Below are 20,318 nucleotides of genomic sequence, written 5' to 3'. Positions count from 1 at the left end.
CGTGGTCATGACGGAACGGTTCCGTCATTAGCACAGCTCGACCGATGCTTATGACGGAACCGTTCCGTCATGAGCATCGAAGGGGTTAAAGAAAAACATAACAGAGACGTATTAAAAACAAGGGAAGAGAGATTTAGGGTAAAGAGGATAGGAGCAGGGGAGGAGGATAAAGAATAAAAGAGTGGAGATGTTATTACTCTGCACTAGTTGAGCCCCAAATGAGTATGACATCATCCCTGACTCATTGAGATGTCGCATCTAAATCCCAACTTTTAAATAAAAAAGTAAATGCTGCATTAAAACAAATATGCCCATCTAGCCAATGAGGGTATATTATTTCCAGAAAAATCCCTAACTCATTTAAAGGAATGGACATCCATAAAGAATTTGTTCCCTTTCACTGAGGCGGTATTCTGAAGTCTCTGCATATAAGCTAATACCTTCCACCTAGTGGCAGAGTCCTTCCTGTCAAAAAGGGATGCCAGCTACATTGCTGTTTTTCAGGTCTCGGCGGGCGATAGCAGCGCGCATGCACTGCTATCAGCATCCGAGAGCTTCTTGAAATCAATACGGTCGAGGAAGGGGACTTGAAGCCCCGCCCCCTCTTCCTATTGGCTCTCGTCATAGCTTAGGCGAAACGCAGGCTTCTCATTGTAAAGGAGGCTTCTTAGTCTCTCCTTGTTGCCGCCTTGTCTCCTTTTAGCCCCGCCCACCGGGATTGGATCGTTTACTAACGGCGTGTTACTATCTCCTTTAACTAGGCATAAAGGGTACCTCTTAAAAGACCTATATTGCTTTTGTCAAAAGAATATATCCAATGAACATTTACATGTAATAGGATGCTATAGACAAGAGCCAAGACTTATAGATATTACAAGACATTGTTTTATTTTCTTTGTCTTTTTTAAAAAAAAAAATCTTTTTATAGATTTGTACAACTGTACATTTTATATTTTATCATATAACAACACAAGTAGAAATTTGTAAATGTTCGTTATACCTTTTATAGATTTCAAAACAGTGCGGTTGAATAAAGTGCAGTTGAAAAAAAGTTTGTGCCCCTAACAATATTGTGTCATACTAACATACATACTCTCTCACATACCAGTCATACATCTACATTCATTTAAAAATACATGGAAACATGAAAACAGGACTTAACAAAATGAAACGGTAACCCGAAGGTGCATGTGGTGGTTCACTGTTGGTACATACATTTGAAAATTCCACCAATTATTCATTGATCTGTGTGTTGTTGACTAATCTTTGATTCATTGTCCAGATCTTATTGGGATGTACGGCCTACGTACGTTTCGGTGATAAGATCACCTTCCTCAGGGCCAAGATGATTAAACGCAAAAGAAACTAACATATACACTCAATCAGTATACCAAGGTTAAAAAGAAGAAGGGGCAATGCGATTTTTTTCTTTTCTGAAAGTAAAAGAAAACATTTGTAAACATTTACACATTCTATTGATTATTACTTAGACAAATGTATCATATTTAGCATTTTGCAACATAGCATCCTATAAGTACAATAGTCAAATAGATCAGTATTTTATCATATATCTAATTTACACAGACTGCTATAGTAAAAGATCTATAGAGATTTAGTTAAAGACATAGGAGATGTGAGAGAAGAGTTGAAAACTAGCCTGAGAGGGAGAGCAAGGAAACACCCAGTGAGGTCATACTAGTAACAAATTTGGGAAGGATTGATAGTGCTGAAGACAGTCATGCATGAAGTGTCTCTACCCAAGGGTGATAGGTAATGTCAGGAAATGACACCTAAGGGGGTTACCTATTTTTAGTCACATGTGTACAGATAATATGTACAAAGGGAGAGGTTCGTATCCACTCTTTCTGCTACAGGTGGAATAATATCTGGAAAAGATGATTAGATTGATAAGGTAATGTATTATAGATAGATGGAAATCTATAAAGTTTATTCTAGAGGGCATTACCTGTTAAGCAAGATAGGTCGATATTATAAAAAGATCCAGGAGTTGATTGTAGACTGGGTGACACCGTATATTAGTAAATTTAGACGATGTACATTTTTTATATTATTTCTTCATATGGTTCTGCATAAATAAAATGCATTCACTATTATTATAGACTCTATTTGAACACAGATAGTGATTATACATTAGGGGCATTATGCATAAGGGTGCTGGGTTTACCTGGACATTAAGCTCTATACATTCTGATGCCAGAGTTTGATTGAGGAATTTTGTACAGTTGTACAAATCTATAAAAAAAATTTTTTTTTTTAAAAAGACAAAGAAAATAAAACAATGTTTTTGTAATATCTATAAGTCTTGGCTCCTGTCTATAGCATCCTATTACATGTAAATGTTCCTTGGATATATTCTTTTGACAAAAGCAATATAGGTCTTTAAAGAGGTACCCTTTATGCCTAGTTCATTCTTGTCTCCCCCCTCTGGACCTCAAATTAATTGGGAGAACTCCTCCTTATTTCTAACTATCTCCTTTAACCCCTTCGCTGCGGGGGTTATTTTCCCCGCTGTGCTGGGGGGGAGGGGGCGCGCACGGCGCCCGCATGCTCATGCCGAGCTCAGCTCGTCATGACCACACCCGTTCCCGTGGAACGCACAGCACAGCAGGGGAATTATCCCCGCATGCGAGCGTTCCACGGCTCATGACGAGCTGAGCTCGTCATGAGCCCTGGAGAGCCATGGCTCATGACGAGATCAGCTCGTCATGAGCATGGAAGGAGTTAATTACAGGGTTAGGACTTTTTTTGTATCTTCTTTGTCTTCCAGAACACCCACCCCCTTCCATCCCCTCACCTCCTCTGCCCACCTACCATCAGTTGTTATCTACACAGAGGCAGGCACAGAGCTCAGAGGGTCACAGGGAGGACAGGGGTATTCAGGCAGACTAGCGTCCTCTCTCTGTCACCGTCATTCTGTCTTCCCTCACATTCTTCCTGTTTTAGTTGTCGTCTCTCGCAACAGTTCTTCAGAGGTTGGGTTTTGTTTTGTGTTCCATGGCGCCAGTGATTACGCCGTTAAGTCCCTGTTGAAGTGTGGGCTGTTGGCAACACTGTTGCAAGCCGGACATGCCAGGCGGCTAGTACAATATTTCCTGTCTCAGTAATGACTGGAGAACAGGTCCAACATTGTGTGTGAAGGCTGTAACCCATGGATATTCATCAGATGTGTAGCGGCTTCAGGTGAAATTATAGCGCTCACTATCACATGTCGTAAGCAATGTCACAGGGAGGACTGGGCACAAAACTAGTGCCTCACACACCCAACCGCGGCGCTATATCCAGCGAAGACGATTGGGGAGTACAGCGCCTAAAATCGCCCCCACCTTACGGTCACAAACGCAGCTGTAGCACTTAATTCCAGTGAAGAATCAAGGCCTCTGCATTTAACACTGTTTCGACAGTCACAACCAGCGGTTATAATCATGCGCATCAAAGGCCGCCCACACCGCGCTCAGTTTATTATTATTTTTTCTCACCCCGCCCATACTCCGCTGTCCGTTAATTTTTGCCTGCACATGAATTAATCGCAACTTACTACAATGCCCAAAGATAACCTTGTTTTAACTTGCAGAGACAGGTTATGATCGGAGGGAGGGGGGGAGAGGGCTTGAAAACAGCCCTCTCCGTGAGCTCCACTTTTCATTACATTGAAGCGCGTAAAAGTCCTTGAAGTGCTTTATAAGCGAAACAGGCAGAAGAGCAGTGAACTTCGCACGAGAAAGGAGCATGAGCGGGTTTCACTGTTAGCGTCCTCAGGAGGATAAAAGCATACTTTTTGGGATTTATCAAGATCCGAATGGACAAGACTATTCTATAAATGATGGGGCTTGGATCCTAAGACTGGATGACAAACGTTGAAAAGGAAAAGATTTTATGTATTGGGGCCGCAACTATTACGATGATGAATGACATTAGGAGCATAAACTTTCAGTATTGACCTGTAAATGTGCTGTCAAACATCCGGGCTATCATCCATCCGTCAGAGAAACGCAATTTAGAGAATATTTACAATTACAGACTTTTTGGAGTGATTAGCAACGAGCCTTGAGAAAGTCCTGTGGGCGAAACGCGCGTCGGCTGCTGTTTACTTCTTGTGAATTGTGGAAATTAAACTAAACCTCAACCTAAGAAGATTTGTTTGGACTACTTGATTTTCCTTTTTGAGACATTATGGACCTAGAATACATAGGGTGCTGAGACGTCATCGAAGTGTTTGGAGAAATACCTATACATCCGATCTTTTGGAAATAATGATACTGGTGTGCTCAGGTGTTTTGTATATATAAGAACTTTACCTGCACATGAATTAATCGTAACTTACTACAATGCCCAGAGATAACCTTGTTTTAACTTGCAGAGACAGGTTATGATCGGAGGGAGAGGAGGGGAGGGCTTGAAAACAGCCCTCTCCGTGAGCTCCACTTTTCATTACATTGAAGCGCGTAAAAGTTCATGAAGTGCTTTATAAGCGAAACAGGTAGAAGAGCAGTGACTTTATATAGAGAAGAGAAGACACTAAGTTGTTTTAGGTGCTAGAACTACCCAATAGTGCCCGTATGACCGTTTTGTGAAGATGAAAGGATGAGTCAGGCAGCCAGGATTTAAAGGTGTGGCCTGTATGCCCCTAAATTGGTGTAAATCGAATGAGTGCCACGCTAACATCATACATCTACCAGGACTTTAAAACACACTTTTTCACCCCAGAGTTTTATATAGCGCGAACTTGAAAGGTATCAGAGTGCTTTACATAATATCAGTTGCGTTACAGAACAAGCATTGAAAATGCAATAGGTTTCGCCTTTGATTAAGTTAAAGCCATTTGCTTTGCTAATGGTATTGTATAGCAAAGCAAATGGCTTTAACTTAATGAAAGGCGAGACCTATTGCATTTTTAATGCTTGTTGGTTTACAGTGCAGTGTTTGAGAGGATGCACAGAAAGCTGGGAAAGTGATTATAATATGCTTGGGGATTTAGTGTTCTCTAACTAAACGGCTTCATGAGAACACCGGGGTCAAGGTCAAAATGAGTTCAAATTAACTCCAAACAAAATTCGCAATAGATTTTGATTAAATCAAGAGTGTACCCTTGCTCCGCCTCTATACCATCTTTATATTGCAGATCTAACATTTGCGTTCTACCTAATTAACTCACATCCTTCCAAGGCATGATGTGTCCATATTTTATTTTATGTGAACTATCTAATATTCATATTTCTAATTCTGACTGGGCTCCAAAGATATCTGAGATGGAAAATCCAATTATTCATGGCATGCAAGAGACAATAATATTAACAAAGTCAAATAATTTGGATCTTACCAAGACATATGTATACTCAGGGTTACAATCAATCAATCGATCAATCACAGAATTTGTAAAGCGCAATATTTACCTGTGAGGGGCTCAAGGCGCTGGGGGGTTCAGTGCTGCTACTGATCAAAGATCCATGTCTTGAGGAGTCTTCTGAATGTGAGTAGGTCTTGGGTCTGCCGCAGGTGGGTGGGGAGGGTGTCCAGGTCTTGGCGGCGAGGAAAGAGAAGGATCTGCCGCTGGAGGTCGCTCGTTGGTTGCGGGGGACCGCGGCGAGGCCGGCAGAGCGGAGCTGGCGGGTGGAGGTGTGGAAGGTTAGTCGCCTGTTAAGGTATGGTGGTCCGGTTTTGTGGAGTGCCTTATGTGCGTGGGTGAGGAGTTTGAAGGTGATCCTCTTGCCAACGGGGAGCCAGTGCAGGTGTCTCAGGTGGGGAGTGATGTGGCTGCGGCGGGGGTGTTGAGAATCAGACGTGCCGAGGTGTTCTGGATGCGTTGGAGCCGCCTCAGGAGTTTGGCCGGAATTCCTGCGTAGAGTGCGTTTCCGTAGTCCAACCTGCTACCGACGAGGGCCTGGGTGACTGTTCTTCTTGTCTCAGTGGGGATCCACTTGTAGATCCTGCGGAGCATGCAGAGGGTTTTGAAGCAGGAGAAGGAGACGGTGTTGACCTGCTTAGTCATAGAGAGGGTGGAGTCGAGGATAATTCCAAGGTTACGTGCGTGGTCGGTGGGTGTTGGTGCTGATCCGAGGATGAGGACCTCCTTCTTGTCCGAGTTCAACTTCAGTCGGCTGTTCCTCATCCATTCTGCAACGGCCTTCATTCCTTCATGGAGGTGGTCTTGGTGGTCTGAGGGTCTTTGGTGAGGGAGAGGATCAGCTTTGTGTCGTCAGTGTAGGAGATGATGTTGAGGTCGTGTTGTCGGGCGACGTGGGCGAGAGGAGCCATGTAGATGTTGAACAGCGTCGGGTTGAGGGATGAACCCTGGGGTCAGTGGCTTCGGAGCGGAAGGGGGGGAGGCGGACACTCTGTGTTCTTCTGGAGAGGAAGGAAGTGGTCCAGTCCAGGGCCTTCTTTTGAATCCCGGCTTCGTGGAGGCACATTTGTAGTGTGTGCGGTGGCAGACCGTGTCAAAGGCGGCAGATAGGTCCAGGAGGATGAGGGCCGCTGTATCTTCGTTGTCTAGCAGGGTCCTGATGTCGTCGGTGGCTGCGATGAGTGCGGTCTCAGTACTGTGGTTGCTTGGGAACCCGGATTGGGACGGGTCCAGGATATTGTTCTCCTCGAGGTAGTGGGTCAGTTGTTTGTTGACGATTTTCTCGATGACCTTCGCCGGGAACGGGAGCAGGGAGATGGGCCGGAAGTTCTTGAGATCCTTGGGGTCAGCCTTGGGTTTCTTGAGTAAGGCGATGATCTCGGTGTGCTTCCAGCTTTCCGGGAAGGTTGCTGTCTCAAAGGAGATGTTGATCACTTTCCGGAGTTGGGGTGCGATGGCTACAGTGATTCAACAGTTTGTGTGGAGGGGTGGCCCTCTTGTACCCCAAAGCTAAAGGTATTTTCCTCTAAACCAGTATTTACATAATCTGCTTGCTTCTTTTAAAAAAAAACTAAAATGCAGGTAAAAGCCACCAATCAACAAATCACAGAGTAATTTCAATACTGCAAGAACAATCTTTACCTTTTTTCATGATAAATGTGGATCGGCTCCATCTTCACTTATACAGAATATAGTGGCCTCTTAACATGTCTTTATATTAACCCCTTCCGTGCTCATGACGGAACGGTTCCGTCATGAGCGTCGCTTGGCCTATGCTCATGACGGAACCGTTCCGTCATGAGTCCATAGGTTCTTTAGAACCTTCAGCACCGCAGAGGAATTTGCGCAGCACTGAAGGGGTTAACATTTCTAAAAGTAGGTGGTAGTCATTGTTTCAGTTTTTCTAATAATGTAACACCATAGGTAATTAAATGCATATTTGTCACAATAATGTATCCACAAATCAACATCCTGTTGATTTAATTCTAGCACACGAGTAGACTGAAGTGGATAGTGATGATTTTTTGTCCAACATAAGGAGTTATATTCTTTCTGAGTTCATTTTGTTGGATACCAGTCACATAGGACTCCATTACATATTCCAAATGTTTCCTTTGTAATGGCTAATGCATCTACCCAAAAATACTTTTTTTGGTACTTCTTATGCTAAAGGCCTCTTTTAAACACAGATAAGAGGCTTGTTTATTCTAAGAGACATGAATATGTAGATCCTCCAATGGGGAATAAAAAATGTGCTAGCATTCGCACCAAGAATTTTCAATTCTATTACGGACACGGAGGCAAGGATTATTGCTTTCTCTTTCTTTACCTCGGGGGCCGGAGCACAATCTGATGACGGAGGGTGAACTATATCTGTCGGGTGATTGTAAAGGGGGTATTTAGCAGTGAAAAATCGGGTGCTGCAACAGTTGCCTTTCTAGACTTTTTCTTGGGAGGTGCCTCCTCATCAGTAGTGTCCGTATCAGTCGTGTCGGTATCTACATATATCTTTCGTTTACTTTTCACTTTCCCTCCTGCAGTGTTAGATGGTGTGAAATAACCATGTTTGTCTGCATTAGCTTGAGGCAGAGTTGCTAACGCTCCTGCATGGGGCCACTGGCCCGACTTCGACTTGCTCTTATCTGAAGGGGTATCAGGCTGGGGCTCAGCCGGGTTGTTAAACCCATGACGTTTTGCAAAACTCTAGTTGCTTGGTGATCGATTTTAATGCTGCTGCCAAGGCCTATTGCACAGTATTAGGGACTGTACTCTCTATAGCCCTGTTGACGGACTGCTGGACCGAGGCGTCCAGAGCGTCAAAAATATTGTCTTCTAAGACAGTCTCCTGATGTCCATCATAGTAGGAAACCTCCTTTTCATCGCATCTGACCCACTCATCCATGTCACCACTTAATTATGTCAAGTATATAAAGATAAAATGGGATGGAATCAGTATTGGAGGAGTAAGGGGGGAGCCAACCCACTTGCACACTGTAGATAAAGTCCAGAGTACCTAGCTCCTCAGCAAAGCTGTAGTCTACTAAGTATTCCAGCCCCCACAAGGGCGTAATGAGCCAAAATACTGTTATAAGGAGCGTGTGCTCTCTCCTAGGGCGATGTTTGATTGCAGCTGATCAGGCGTTACTAAATCTGCAGTTCCGGTAAAATTTGCTTGCTGCTCGAAACTTTCTACCGATAGAGAGGGCGCTCGCAATGTGCGTAGCCCAAAAGAAGCCCAAGGATAGCCCATTTGGGCAACGCACGTCGGAGCGTAGGCTATGTACTGTTGAAGGACACCGCCTGAAGCGGTGCGGTACTCTCGCTCACAATCGGGAGCAACGAAGAGTGACACAAAGCCTGCAGGGGGCTAAACAATCTCGCGTATTAATTGCGCTTGTCTCACACACGTAATGCGCGCTTAAGGAGAAAAAATCACTAGACAAAGTACGCAAATAAAATGACCAAACAAGCAAAGCAATATGCAAGGCAAATATAATATGCAAAGCAAATCGTACAGCGCTTTAAGAAAATGACCAAACAAGCACAATGGCAAGTATATATAGCGATAACGGAAGATAACTTATCTCTGCCGTGAGCAGCAAAGAAAGAGGCTCATGGGAAGGAGATGATGGCTTTTAAAGGGGCTGATGGGACATAATTGGTGCAAGAGCATCATGGGAAATGTAGTTTTATGTGATATAAAAATGTTTTTCATTTTCTGCTGTGTTTTGACAATAAAGAAATAGAAAGCAATAATCTGAAGCCTCCGGTCCTGTAATAGAATCCCAATAGGCAGACCAAGGGTTCCCTTGGACCTACTCAAGATCATTCTGATTCCTCCCAATAGGTGATTTTAAGGTGCCCTCAGAGGCAGACATCTGCCTAGCACAAATCTATATACAACGAGATGCAAGCATTACCATTAAATTCAGAATATCAGTGGTGGTGCTCATTCTCCGCAGTGAACACAAGCCATCATTCTAATGAATCAGATGTGCGCTCTGCAGGTCCTGCGGTTGATAGAGGTCGCCCCACCTGGTTTACAGCTTGACTGGTCTGGTAAAACCAAGCCATTTGTGAGGGGTTTAATCTGTTAGTGACTAATGGGCCAGGATTTTATTACCTACATTAAAGAGGGATAACAGACGGTAGGACTTACAGTCCATATCATCCTTGTCCGACTTCAATAGAGCAGATATTACCACCTTTCGCATGGCCGGGGACAAAGTGCCCAGCTCAAGGGCCTTGTGGTACAAGCTGGCCAATCGTGATGCTAACAGTATTTTATAGGCTTTACACAATTCTGATGTAAATCCATCCGAGCCTGGGGCCTTACCACCCAGCATGACTTCAATAGTGGAAATAATTTCTTGGGATGCTAATCGTTTCCAACAAGAAGTTGCGCATATCGCCTTCTATCCAGGGTATCGCCATACCTTTAACGTATTGGTTTGTGTCTGGTGTACTGATAGAGGTTGCACTGGAGGTCAAATTAGTATGATTGTATTAAGTGAATATGTCTTAGTATAGATGATGGTATCTCTTGTGTCTGTGTGTGTACCATGGTGTGGTTGTAAGTGTGTTTTGTCAGCCATGCCAGGATTTTGCTCGGCCACTCGTCCTTCCCATATCTGCATGCATTGGTTTCTGTATTGAGGGCAGTACTTTCTCTGTCAGCAGCCTCCCTGTAGTTAGTGAGGGTCTCATTTAATGTTTTGAGGAGTTGGGATCTAGGCACTTAACGTAGTTGTCCTCAAGCACATCTAGTGTTTTCTCAAGATTTTCTAGTTGGATATTGAGAGATTCAAGCACACTGTGTTGTTTGCTTACGGTCAGGTGTAGCCTCTGATGAAATCTATAAATGTTTCCCAGACTGTGGAGAACTGGGGAACTGAGCATACGTTGGTATAGAAGAATTCTAAAATGGTATAGCGAAGATCTGATTGAAACGATGCATCGCTGAGGGCTGTAGATGGGAAGCGCCATGTAGAGATGCGTTGCAGCAGCTCTGGCAAGTTAAGGATGACTAGCGATGGCCTATGGTTAGACAGTGTGTATGGAAGGTGTTATACATCAGTAATCCAACATTTGACCAACACAGAGGCAAGCCAAAATCGATATGTGAGTGGATGTTTTGCACGGCGGTTATGGGATGAGTGTGCCCTATTATCTCCTTTCTTTTCTCTCCATATGTGTGGTAGACCGTCCATTTCAAGTGTGCTGCAAAGCTCCTTGGCGGCAGACAAGTGAGCTAGCCTAGGTTGTCACTGTCTATCATCAGATCGAGGGGCAAATTAAAGTCTCCTCCTCAGATGATATTCTAGGGGTTTAGTCACATTCAAAGCTGAGGTGAACCATGGTTGGCTATTTGATGAACTATACTCCATCAACCTAACTGAAAATGTTAATGATGGTGGTGAGTAGGCAGTGGCAGTGTCTACAGCCACTGTGCTCGGCGCTGAGGCAGCTCCTAACTTGTTTTAATTGGATGCATTTCTATTCTATTTTAAACTGGCTGCTGGAATAATCACTGCACAGAGGCAATCACGGGATAGCGAATAAGGCTTCCCTGTGAAACGCGCTTGCCGGATTAGTTCTACTGGCTTACCTGACAGATCCCGACACCGAGGACTGATCTCTCCCCTCCTTCCCGCCCTGGTCCGACGCGGTGGCTAGCACCGTTGCGCGGAGGGCGAGGAAGGTCGAGACTCCCACTTCCGGCGCGCGGGGGGCCGGGTAGCGGTCTAGTGCTCCAGAGGCACTCACGCTGTGGGGATAAAAGACACCGAAGAAGCCGGCCGCGTTGTGGTGAGTAGGCAGTGGCAGTGTCTACAGCCACTGTGCTCGGCGCTGAGGCAGCTCCTAACTTGTTTTAATTGGTTGCATTTCTATTCTATTTTAAACTGGCTGCTGGAATAATCCCTGCACAGAGGCAATCACGGGATAGCGATTAAGGCTTTCCTGTGAAACGCGCTTGCCGGATTAGTTCTACTGGCTTACCTGACAGATCCCGACGCCGAGGGCTGATCTCTCCCCTCCTTCCCACCCTGGTCTGACGTGGTGGCTAGCACCGTTGCGCGGAGGGCGAGGAAGGTCGAGACTCCCACTTCCGGTGCGCGGGGGGGCCGGGTAGCGGTCTAGTGCTCCAGAGGCACTCACGCTGTGGGGATAAAAGGCGGATGCAACCTCGAACGCGCAGCGGGCGAGCGCAGCGGGCGCAACGAAGGCGCGCCGAAGTCGCGCTCAAGTCAAGCCCGTCTGCGCCCGTCCGCGGCCGGCTGCGGGCTAGGGCGATGCCCCCTGCGCTCATTACTCCTAAGATAGATCATGTGTGCTGGAGTAGAGATGACTTACTATCCCTCCGCAACCTATGCAATAGTACAGCTTGTTTGCATAGTATGTCAGTTGACAAGAGCACGGGTTTCAAACATTGCCAGTTTTCCTTTCGCAAATTTTTGCCGGCTAAGAAAGAGCACCAAACGCTGGTTTGTGGTCTACTAAATGTCCGGTCTATGCGGGCTCATAGACTGGACATCCACGATCTCCTTAGCGAAAAGCAATGGGATCTTGTTTTTCTCACCGAGACGTGGTTGGATTGCGACTCCTCCTCAGAGGCCCTTGAGGCCATTCCGGAGGGCTATACTCTGATAAGGCAAGATAGACCGAAGGGGAGAGGAGGAGGAATAGCCATTGTTGCCCGGCAGGGACTGCGCTGTCATTTTGAGCCTACAGCTATCAACAACAGTGAGGCGGGTGAGTTTTCCATTCAGGTCAATGGGGGGTTCTGTGTAAAGGGCCTTCTGATTTACAGACCTCCTGGCCCTGCTACAGGCTTTGTTGATAGCCTAGTCGAAGGCGTCACTGAGCTTGCCCTATGCACAGATAAGCTCCTGGTGTTGGGTGACCTCAACCTGCACCTGGACGACACTGTGGATAGGATAGCCGGGGACCTTTGCAAAGCCATGAGTGCGCTTCAACTTGAGCTGATAGGCAAACTTCCCACTCACTCATGGGGTCATCTAATGGATCCAGTCTTTGCTAACTGGGAACAAGTGGAGGTTGTTACCCCCGTACCCATTCTCTGGTCCGATCACTTCCTGGTGCCCTTTTTGATCTATATCCCGGGAACTAGAACACCGGAACAGGTAGCATTACATCACCCTAGGCGGAGATGGGCTAACTTCTCCCAAGATAGATTCAATGAGGCACTCATGAGGGGAGGTGACCCAGGGGGCGAGGACGCAGAGACAGCTAATAAGAATCTGAACAAGCGCATCATGGCTGCCTTAGATCAGGTTGCCCCGCTTGCCCCGGCTAGATCAGAGGGACGTGCCCTGAAATCGGCATCCTGGTACACTGACGAGGTGCGTATGGCTAAGAGCGCATGTAAGCGCGCAGAAAGACAGTGGAGATTAGACTATGCCGCTCAATCCAGGATGAATTATCTTGTAAGCAGGCGTAATTATCACAGACTGATTAGAAAGGCCAAAAAGCTGTATTTCAACACCAGGATTAAGGAGGCAGAAAATTCCTCGAAGGAACTGTTTCTAATTTATAAATCTCTTTCGGTCGGAAAGCCTGCAGCAGTCCCTGAGGAATTTTGCACGGTGGATAGCTGCAACCGAGTAGCAGAGTTCTTTGCTAATAAAGTGGCTGCTATCTACTCGGCCTTTCCTAGTCAAACCATCATTTCCTCTAAGACAGCAGAGGATTGTGGGGCTAGGGTGGGGCATAAGATGCTAACCGCATTTGTCACACCACCCATTGAAAATCTCATTCAGATCTGTGGCTCGATAAAATCAGGCTCCCCGAAAGATCCTACCACCCCAAGGCGGCTGCTGGGCAGTTTGCCCACTTTAGAGCCGTACATTCGACATCTTTTGAACATCTCTTTTGGGACTCACTCTGTCCCTGAGGCCTGGAAGCAAGCGGTAGTCCTTCCTCTACAAAAGAAGCCCAATATTAGCTACGATAGGCTGGACAACCTTCGCCCTATCTCTCTTTTGCCATATATGGCGAAGGTTGCTGAGAAAATCGCAAACCTTCAACTAATGAGCTTTGTAGAGGAAGCCTCCCTGCTTCATGACTCGCAGTTTGGATTCCGTCCACGGCATTCAACAGAGTCAGCACTGCTGATGGCAGTTGAGTCTCTACGGCAAGGAGTGGATGAGGGCCAGACTATGGCTCTGATCCTCTTGGACCTTAGCGCAGCATTCGACACTGTAGCTCATTCCATCTTGCTACAGTGTCTGAATGATGGAGGAGTGTCAGGGGCTGCGCTTGGGTGGAACCAATCTTTCCTGACAGGCAGATGCTTCCAGGTCCGCCAGGGAGAGTGTTACTCAAGGGAGATTGAGCTGGGACAGGGTGTGCCGCAAGGCTCGTCCTTGAGCCCGACCCTGTTCAATCTGTATGTCTCCCCGCTGGCGGCCATAGTGGAAAGCTATGGACTTCGTCTAGTGTCCTACGCCGATGACACGCAGCTGGTCGTCTCCCTCTCGCGCGCACCCGGTTTGGTGGCGGACAATTTCAGAGCTTGCATGCAAGAACTGGCAGCCTGGATGTCCGCCAACTGCCTGAAACTTAATGGCAGCAAAACCGAGGTGCTCGTGGTGGGGGGATGTCCGTCGGTGTGGACGTCGGCGTGGTGGCCATCCTGCCTTGGAGACACACCGGTTCCTTGCCAGGAAGCAAGGAACTTGGGATGTGGTTGGACACCAACCTTGCCTTTGAATCCCAGATTGGTTGTGTGGTGGGGACATGCTTTGGAGTCCTAAGAACTCTGAGAAAGGTCTTGGACTTCCTGCCCACTTCCGCTCGTCGGACGCTGGTGCATGCCTTGGTCACCTCACGCCTAGACTACGGCAATTTGCTGTATCTGGGGGCCACGGGAAAGGCTCTCAACCGCCTACAGGTGCTGCAAAATGCCGCAGCTCGCCTTATTTTGAGGCTTCCTAGAAGATCTTCCTCTAGGGCAGCACTTCAGGCTCTGCACTGGCTGCCTGTGAGGAGCAGGGTGGAATTCAAGGCCCTTGCCACGTGTCACCGGATTCTGGGCGGCAAAGCCCCTGCCCCGCTTCAGGGCCTGGTGACCAGGTATGAGCCCACAAGGACTCTGCGCTCCTCCTGTACAGGCCTCCTGAAAATTCCTAGAATTAGGAAAGCGCGTATGGGGGGAAGGTCGTTCAGATTTCTGGCACCGAAGCATTGGAATGACCTTCCGTCTGAGATACGCCTGGAGTCATCGGAACCTCTGTTCAGAAATAAACTTAAGACCTACCTATTCAGACGGTAGCCGGTTGCGCTGGCTGTTAACTGCTTACTCCACTTTTATAGCGCGGGGACACGCCTGTAGGCGTACACCAGGCGCTTTACAAATGCCCCTAATAATAATAATAATAATAGAGTTAAGTGGGTCACGAGTGAGTTTAACACTATACACTGACATTTCACAAATATCTTGCTTGTTTTTAGCTCAAGCTTCCAAGCCTTTGTTGGCAAGTCTGAGGAAAGTCTGATTATTGGGGTATCATTTAATTTTGCATTTTTGCAGTTCAGCTGTCAAACAGAACCATTTCTAACAATTTAAATAGAACGTGCTTTGAGTCTGGCTCTATCATGCATTGACCTTATTTGGACACCGCCTTCCAGAAATTGGCTTCAGTCTTTGTCAATCATGTTTTGGCTCAGCCCAATGGAGAATTAATTTCTCAACTAATGTTATAGGCTGAGTGAATGCACCTGCTTCCCCTTGAGTCCTTGCAGTGAAGTGCATGATTGACTACTTTATAACTATAGCTCTAGTTGCCCGCTCCTGCTGGCTCACTCAAGAGTATCTCGCTCTAGTTGGTCTGTATTGAGCTTGCTGGGGATACTATTTGGAAACCTATCATTATCTGTAATACCCATAGGTCTTTTTATTTGACACCCCATCGTTGAACAAAAAGGCTCAATCTTCCTTCTGCTGTCACAAGGAGAGAGGACCCTACACTTACCCTGAGTTGGTCCTCCACTTGCTTGGCCTCTGCTGACGACAAAGCGCCCTCCCATTCTTTGTGAGAAGAATATTAGCTTTATGTATCCATACTGATGGTGGTAAAAGGGCCTGTGGAAGGTCCCCTGGATGGTGAAACGACCACTCATATCCACCATCCCTGGGGGAGACCCCTCAAAAAATATGAGCTAGGAATGATTGTGCCTTGTCCAGAGAGGCAAAGGTCTGAACGTACCACCAATTTTCTTTAATAAGTGTCTCCCCGAACAGAGACCCTTAAGAACAGGCCCCTATATGCAAGCCTGCTAGCTAACCCAGTTTGGGTTCAATATGCAACAACAGTCCCTTGCATCTCTCATACTTAAGTCCCATGTCCTGCAGGCTTCCCCTCCTTTCTTGTGCTCCTCTCTGGAGCATAGACCAAGTACGTGTGTTTTCCTTGAATTTTTGCAACACACTATTTTTTTTCTCCATTTTATAAGCATTTCAGTGTAATTCCTGGATGTGCAATGTGCTTTCCTACATGTAACACTGGCATACCGATTCTTAATTATATTGCTTTCACTCTATCTGTTGTCTCTATTGACGCTTTAGTTACTTACACCCACAACTGTAATACTGTATGCCACGCTACTCTATGTTACTCCACTCCACTCGATTCCATGCCACTTTACTCCACTCAACTCTATGCCATTCCACTCTACTCTACAAAGTCAATGCCTCTCCACTATATGCTACACCACTCCATTCCACGTCACTCCATTCTACGCCTCTTCACTCTTCACCACTCTGCTCTACTCCACTCCACTCTGCGCTACACTACTCTACTCTATGCCTCTCCACTCTGCTCCACACCACTCTATTCAACTGTACTCTATGCCACTCCATTCCAATCTCCATCCCTCTACACCACTCTACTAGATTACACTCTACTCTACACCACTCTACTCTACGTCACGCCACTAAAAGCCACTCCACTCTTCTCTATACCACTCAACACTAAGCCACTCTACTGTACGCCACTCCACTCTAGTCTATGCCTCACTCCATTCACTCTACTCCATGGCACTCTATGCTGTTCCACTCTACGCCAGTCCACTCTATGCAGCTCCTCTCTACGCCACTCTATTCCACTGTCCTCTATGCCACTCTGCTCTATGCCATGTCAGAAAATGTTAGCCATGCTGAACAGCAGCCACGCTGCTGTACAGCATGGGGAAAAGACAATGGCAAAGCCAATATCTCTCACATAGGAAAGACCTATTGGCTTTGCTAAGGCTTGTTTTCCTCGTGTCTGCCCGTCACCAGGCTATCTCTGTTTCTGTTCACTGAGCAGAAACTGGAAGGGCGAGGTAAGGCCAGGTAGAAAAGCCACAGTCTGGCGTCAGATAGTTATAAGAGAGGAGCAGTGGTTTAATATATATAATAATTTCTGATAGGCTGTATTTCGATGGAGGTCTTTTTATCAGGGTTGTGGTGCTTTATAATTGGGTGGCTGCAGCATCAGCCATCCAATTACATAGCAGCTCAGTGTCAAGATATTAGGGAGGAGGTGCTGTGAAAGCTGGGCAAGCACTTGTGGCGCCTGCAATGCTTGCTACTCTCCACTCTCTACAGCCAGCTTAATGACTACATACATATTCTATATACATATTTTCCACTAAAAGCTAGAAGAACTTGTAAAAATGAACTGGTAGTGGAAAGTTGAAAGAAACACTTCTAAGGAAGACAAAGTGATTTTCTAGTATTTACTAAGGTGAGTGCTCCTGTTCTTGTTCTAGAAACTTAGACATGTACTATAGCTTTAAAGCACGCTGCAGAAGGCTATACCGGTTGTTAAAGGCCCTGAAGCCAAGTTAATTTAACGAGGGTCAGGGCTTTTAACAACTGGTAAAACCCGAGGCAGAAGTGCTATAAGACTATTAGAGCATTCCACCCCCTAAGAGTAGAATGTTTTAAATTTAACCCGTTGGCTGGTTCCGCGATTTCGCGGCAGTGCGGCCGTTTTAAAAAATGGGTGGGGCCGCGTCGGCCATTGGCCGTCGGCAGCACGAGCGAGGTAGTGCTGCCAATGGCCGACGGCAGCATGGAAGGGGTTAAAAGAGAGAAAGAGAAAGACAAACATTGGAATATTGGAGCTCCGGGTTTATACCAGCGATTATTGTAATCCTATTTATATAGCACTTACTCCCCCTGACGAGGCTTCGAAGTGTTTTTCGGCGAGTAGCATGCTACTCCGGAACCCAAAAAGGATTAGTGGTGATTTAGTATAAGGTAATATGACATTTATTTGAGCTGTGGACATGTGAGTCTGTTATTTGGGTGGAAAAGGATAGCAGAGGTATAGAAGAGAGAGGGGTTTGCATTTATATAGCACTTGGTACCCCTGATGAGGCATCAATGCGCTTTTCGAGGAGTAACATGCTACTCCGGAACCCAAACAGGATTAGTGGTGAATTAGTTAAGGTAAATATGAAACTAATTTGAGCGGTGGACATGTGAGCCTGTTAGTTGGATTGAAAAGGATAGTGGTGGGATAGAAGAGGGAAGGGTCTAAAAAGTGTTTATTTGGAGATCACATCAGAAGTGTTAGAAAGGCTTGTTTGGGAGATTAGAATAGTTAAGTTCTGAGTCATTCCATTGTCTTCAGTGGTGCTCCCAACATTCCAATGTTCTAATTGGCATTACATTAAAGTTTGTTGTCCGTACACACAATCCTTCCTGGGTTACAGAGCATTCTCCATGTTTGGGGGGGATGTCTGGTCTCATTAAGACAATGTTATTATCTGCCTAGATTTACAGCAATCCATTTGGAGGCAGGTTTATATTATAATGCTGCCAAAGTGTGAGATGATGCTGCTCTTGTATTTATGTAGCATTATGGCACTAAGGGACTCCAAACCTATTTTATAGTTTCATTCTCAATGTGTTCTCTTTATATAAAGAAGTATGAACTCTCACAAACAGTGGAAGATGAAATTACAGCTAGCTGGGGGTGTCGGCCAGAGCAGGAAAAAGAAAGATGGGAAAAATGTGATTGAGAAGTGTAACAATGTGAGGGGAGACGTGTGTGAGAAATCAAGGATAAAAGGAGCTGACAATAGAGGCAGAGTGTAAGGGATGAAGAATGAGAGAGGGGGGAAAAAAGGGAAAGTGAAAAAGAAGGAGGAGGAGCAAGATTATGATAAGGAGATAAAGCAAAAGAATAAGAGTAAGGCAAGGCGAGAGAGACAAAGAATGAAAACTGAGGAGAGAAGAAGAAAAAGTGGTTCACAGAGAGTCGCTAAAAAGAGAGTTGCAGAAAAAAGATTGTAATACACTCTCTGACAGAGAATATACAGTGAGGCCAGCAGAGAAGACATGTTTTGTAATCTGTTGTTTATGAATTTGAATCTCAACAAGGCCAACTCAGATGTCCATCATTTTGAGGCTTGCAAATATGTACAGTAATACCTTAGAATGCAGGAAAGCAGATCAAAGCATTATATAAAAATAAGTTATTAAGCTACATGCCTATAGGTGAAGAGAGTTAGTAGAGACTTCCGAAGACCATCGGAAAGTAAAATAAGTATCCAGTGACAGCACAAGTTATGAGACCTCAAAACTGAGAAACATATCCACAGAGCAAAAAAATCACTTTGGCGAATAAAAGGGTACAAGAGCAAAAGGTGAATGAGACCCCAAGGAGGAGCCTGAAAGAGAAAGTGTGATAGGTAGCCAGAGAAACCAAGAGACCTGCATAAGAGGTGAAAGAGACACGTAAGAGCAAATGAGGGCCCTTTGAGAGTGAGATAAAATGGACAAATAAGCCTCAGAGAGAGAGCATAGGAATTTTGAGTTTTATGAGGGGCCCTTACACCAATACATTTTCTTTGTGTTGAGCATCGTCTTACCATGTAAATATGCTCTTTATTTTCAATAAAAAAATTACTGAAATTAAAAAAAACAAAAAAAAAACATATATTGTGCAGAGAAAATTAAAGAAGCCAGAGATGCTAGATTGTGTTGAGTGGAATGGTACCCAACGGAGAGAGACAGAGAAAAAGAGTTGATGTTAGATAACCTAGGAGAGAGAGTGTAAGAAATCCCTTGAAATAGATTGATAGAGATGAGGTGAAGAAACCCCTCTGTTAAAGATTAGACTGCAAAACGTCAACATTATCGGCGCCATCTTGCCCCCTTTTCCAGGCCCATTCGTGCGCGTAAGCGGCAGCCATTTTGAGCACCATGGCCTCCCTGCCCCTCACTAATAGCCAGCGCGTCTCTCTCTCTCTCTCAACCTCGCAAGCATTCCCCCGCACGCTGACAACCCCCGCTCTCTCATGCCTTGGGTCATAAACCCCTCTCCAGCACAGCTTCACCACGGAATCCCATCCTGTTCCTAGCGCGACACCTCCCCTCATTCCTTTCATGGCCTCAAACCCTTTTGATGCAAACCCCCTTTTCCTGTGTCCCCATTTGTCTTCCTCGTTCCCAGGCTGCCACCTGACCCTGCGGATACTGTTTATTACCCCGTACAGTAGGAAGCTTCCCCTCCCCATCAAAAGACCCCCGAACCGATCAAAGCCCCCACCCCATGAGATCCGATCAACCCCACGCATTCCGTGAATCGGCGGAATGCCCTGCTGTGCGACCACCATCACCTGTTGTGACCGGGGTGGGGAATCCAACTGTAAATGTATGTGGGAACGGGTCTGGAGGGGAGATTCCGAGGATGTTCTTTCAAGTATTAAAATATTACGAGAATGTGTTATGTGCAATAAAGGTCGTAAACTCTAGTATAAGAGGCCCGGCCTCGGAGATGTGGTTAGAGCACCTCGTGACGATACTTGCTGTCTGAATTGATGTGTTCTCCTCCGGAGAGAATAAAATCCTCGTTTCCCGCCTTCCAGTCTCCAGCGCCTGCTTCTTCATTGATTAATATTGGTGGGTCATAGAGGCGATACCGCCGGGCAACATAAA

The sequence above is a fragment of the Lissotriton vulgaris genome, chromosome 5 (assembly GCF_964263255.1).
Source record: "Lissotriton vulgaris chromosome 5, aLisVul1.2, whole genome shotgun sequence".
NCBI lineage: Eukaryota > Metazoa > Chordata > Amphibia > Caudata > Salamandridae > Lissotriton > Lissotriton vulgaris.
This window is presented reverse-complemented; position numbering follows the sequence as displayed.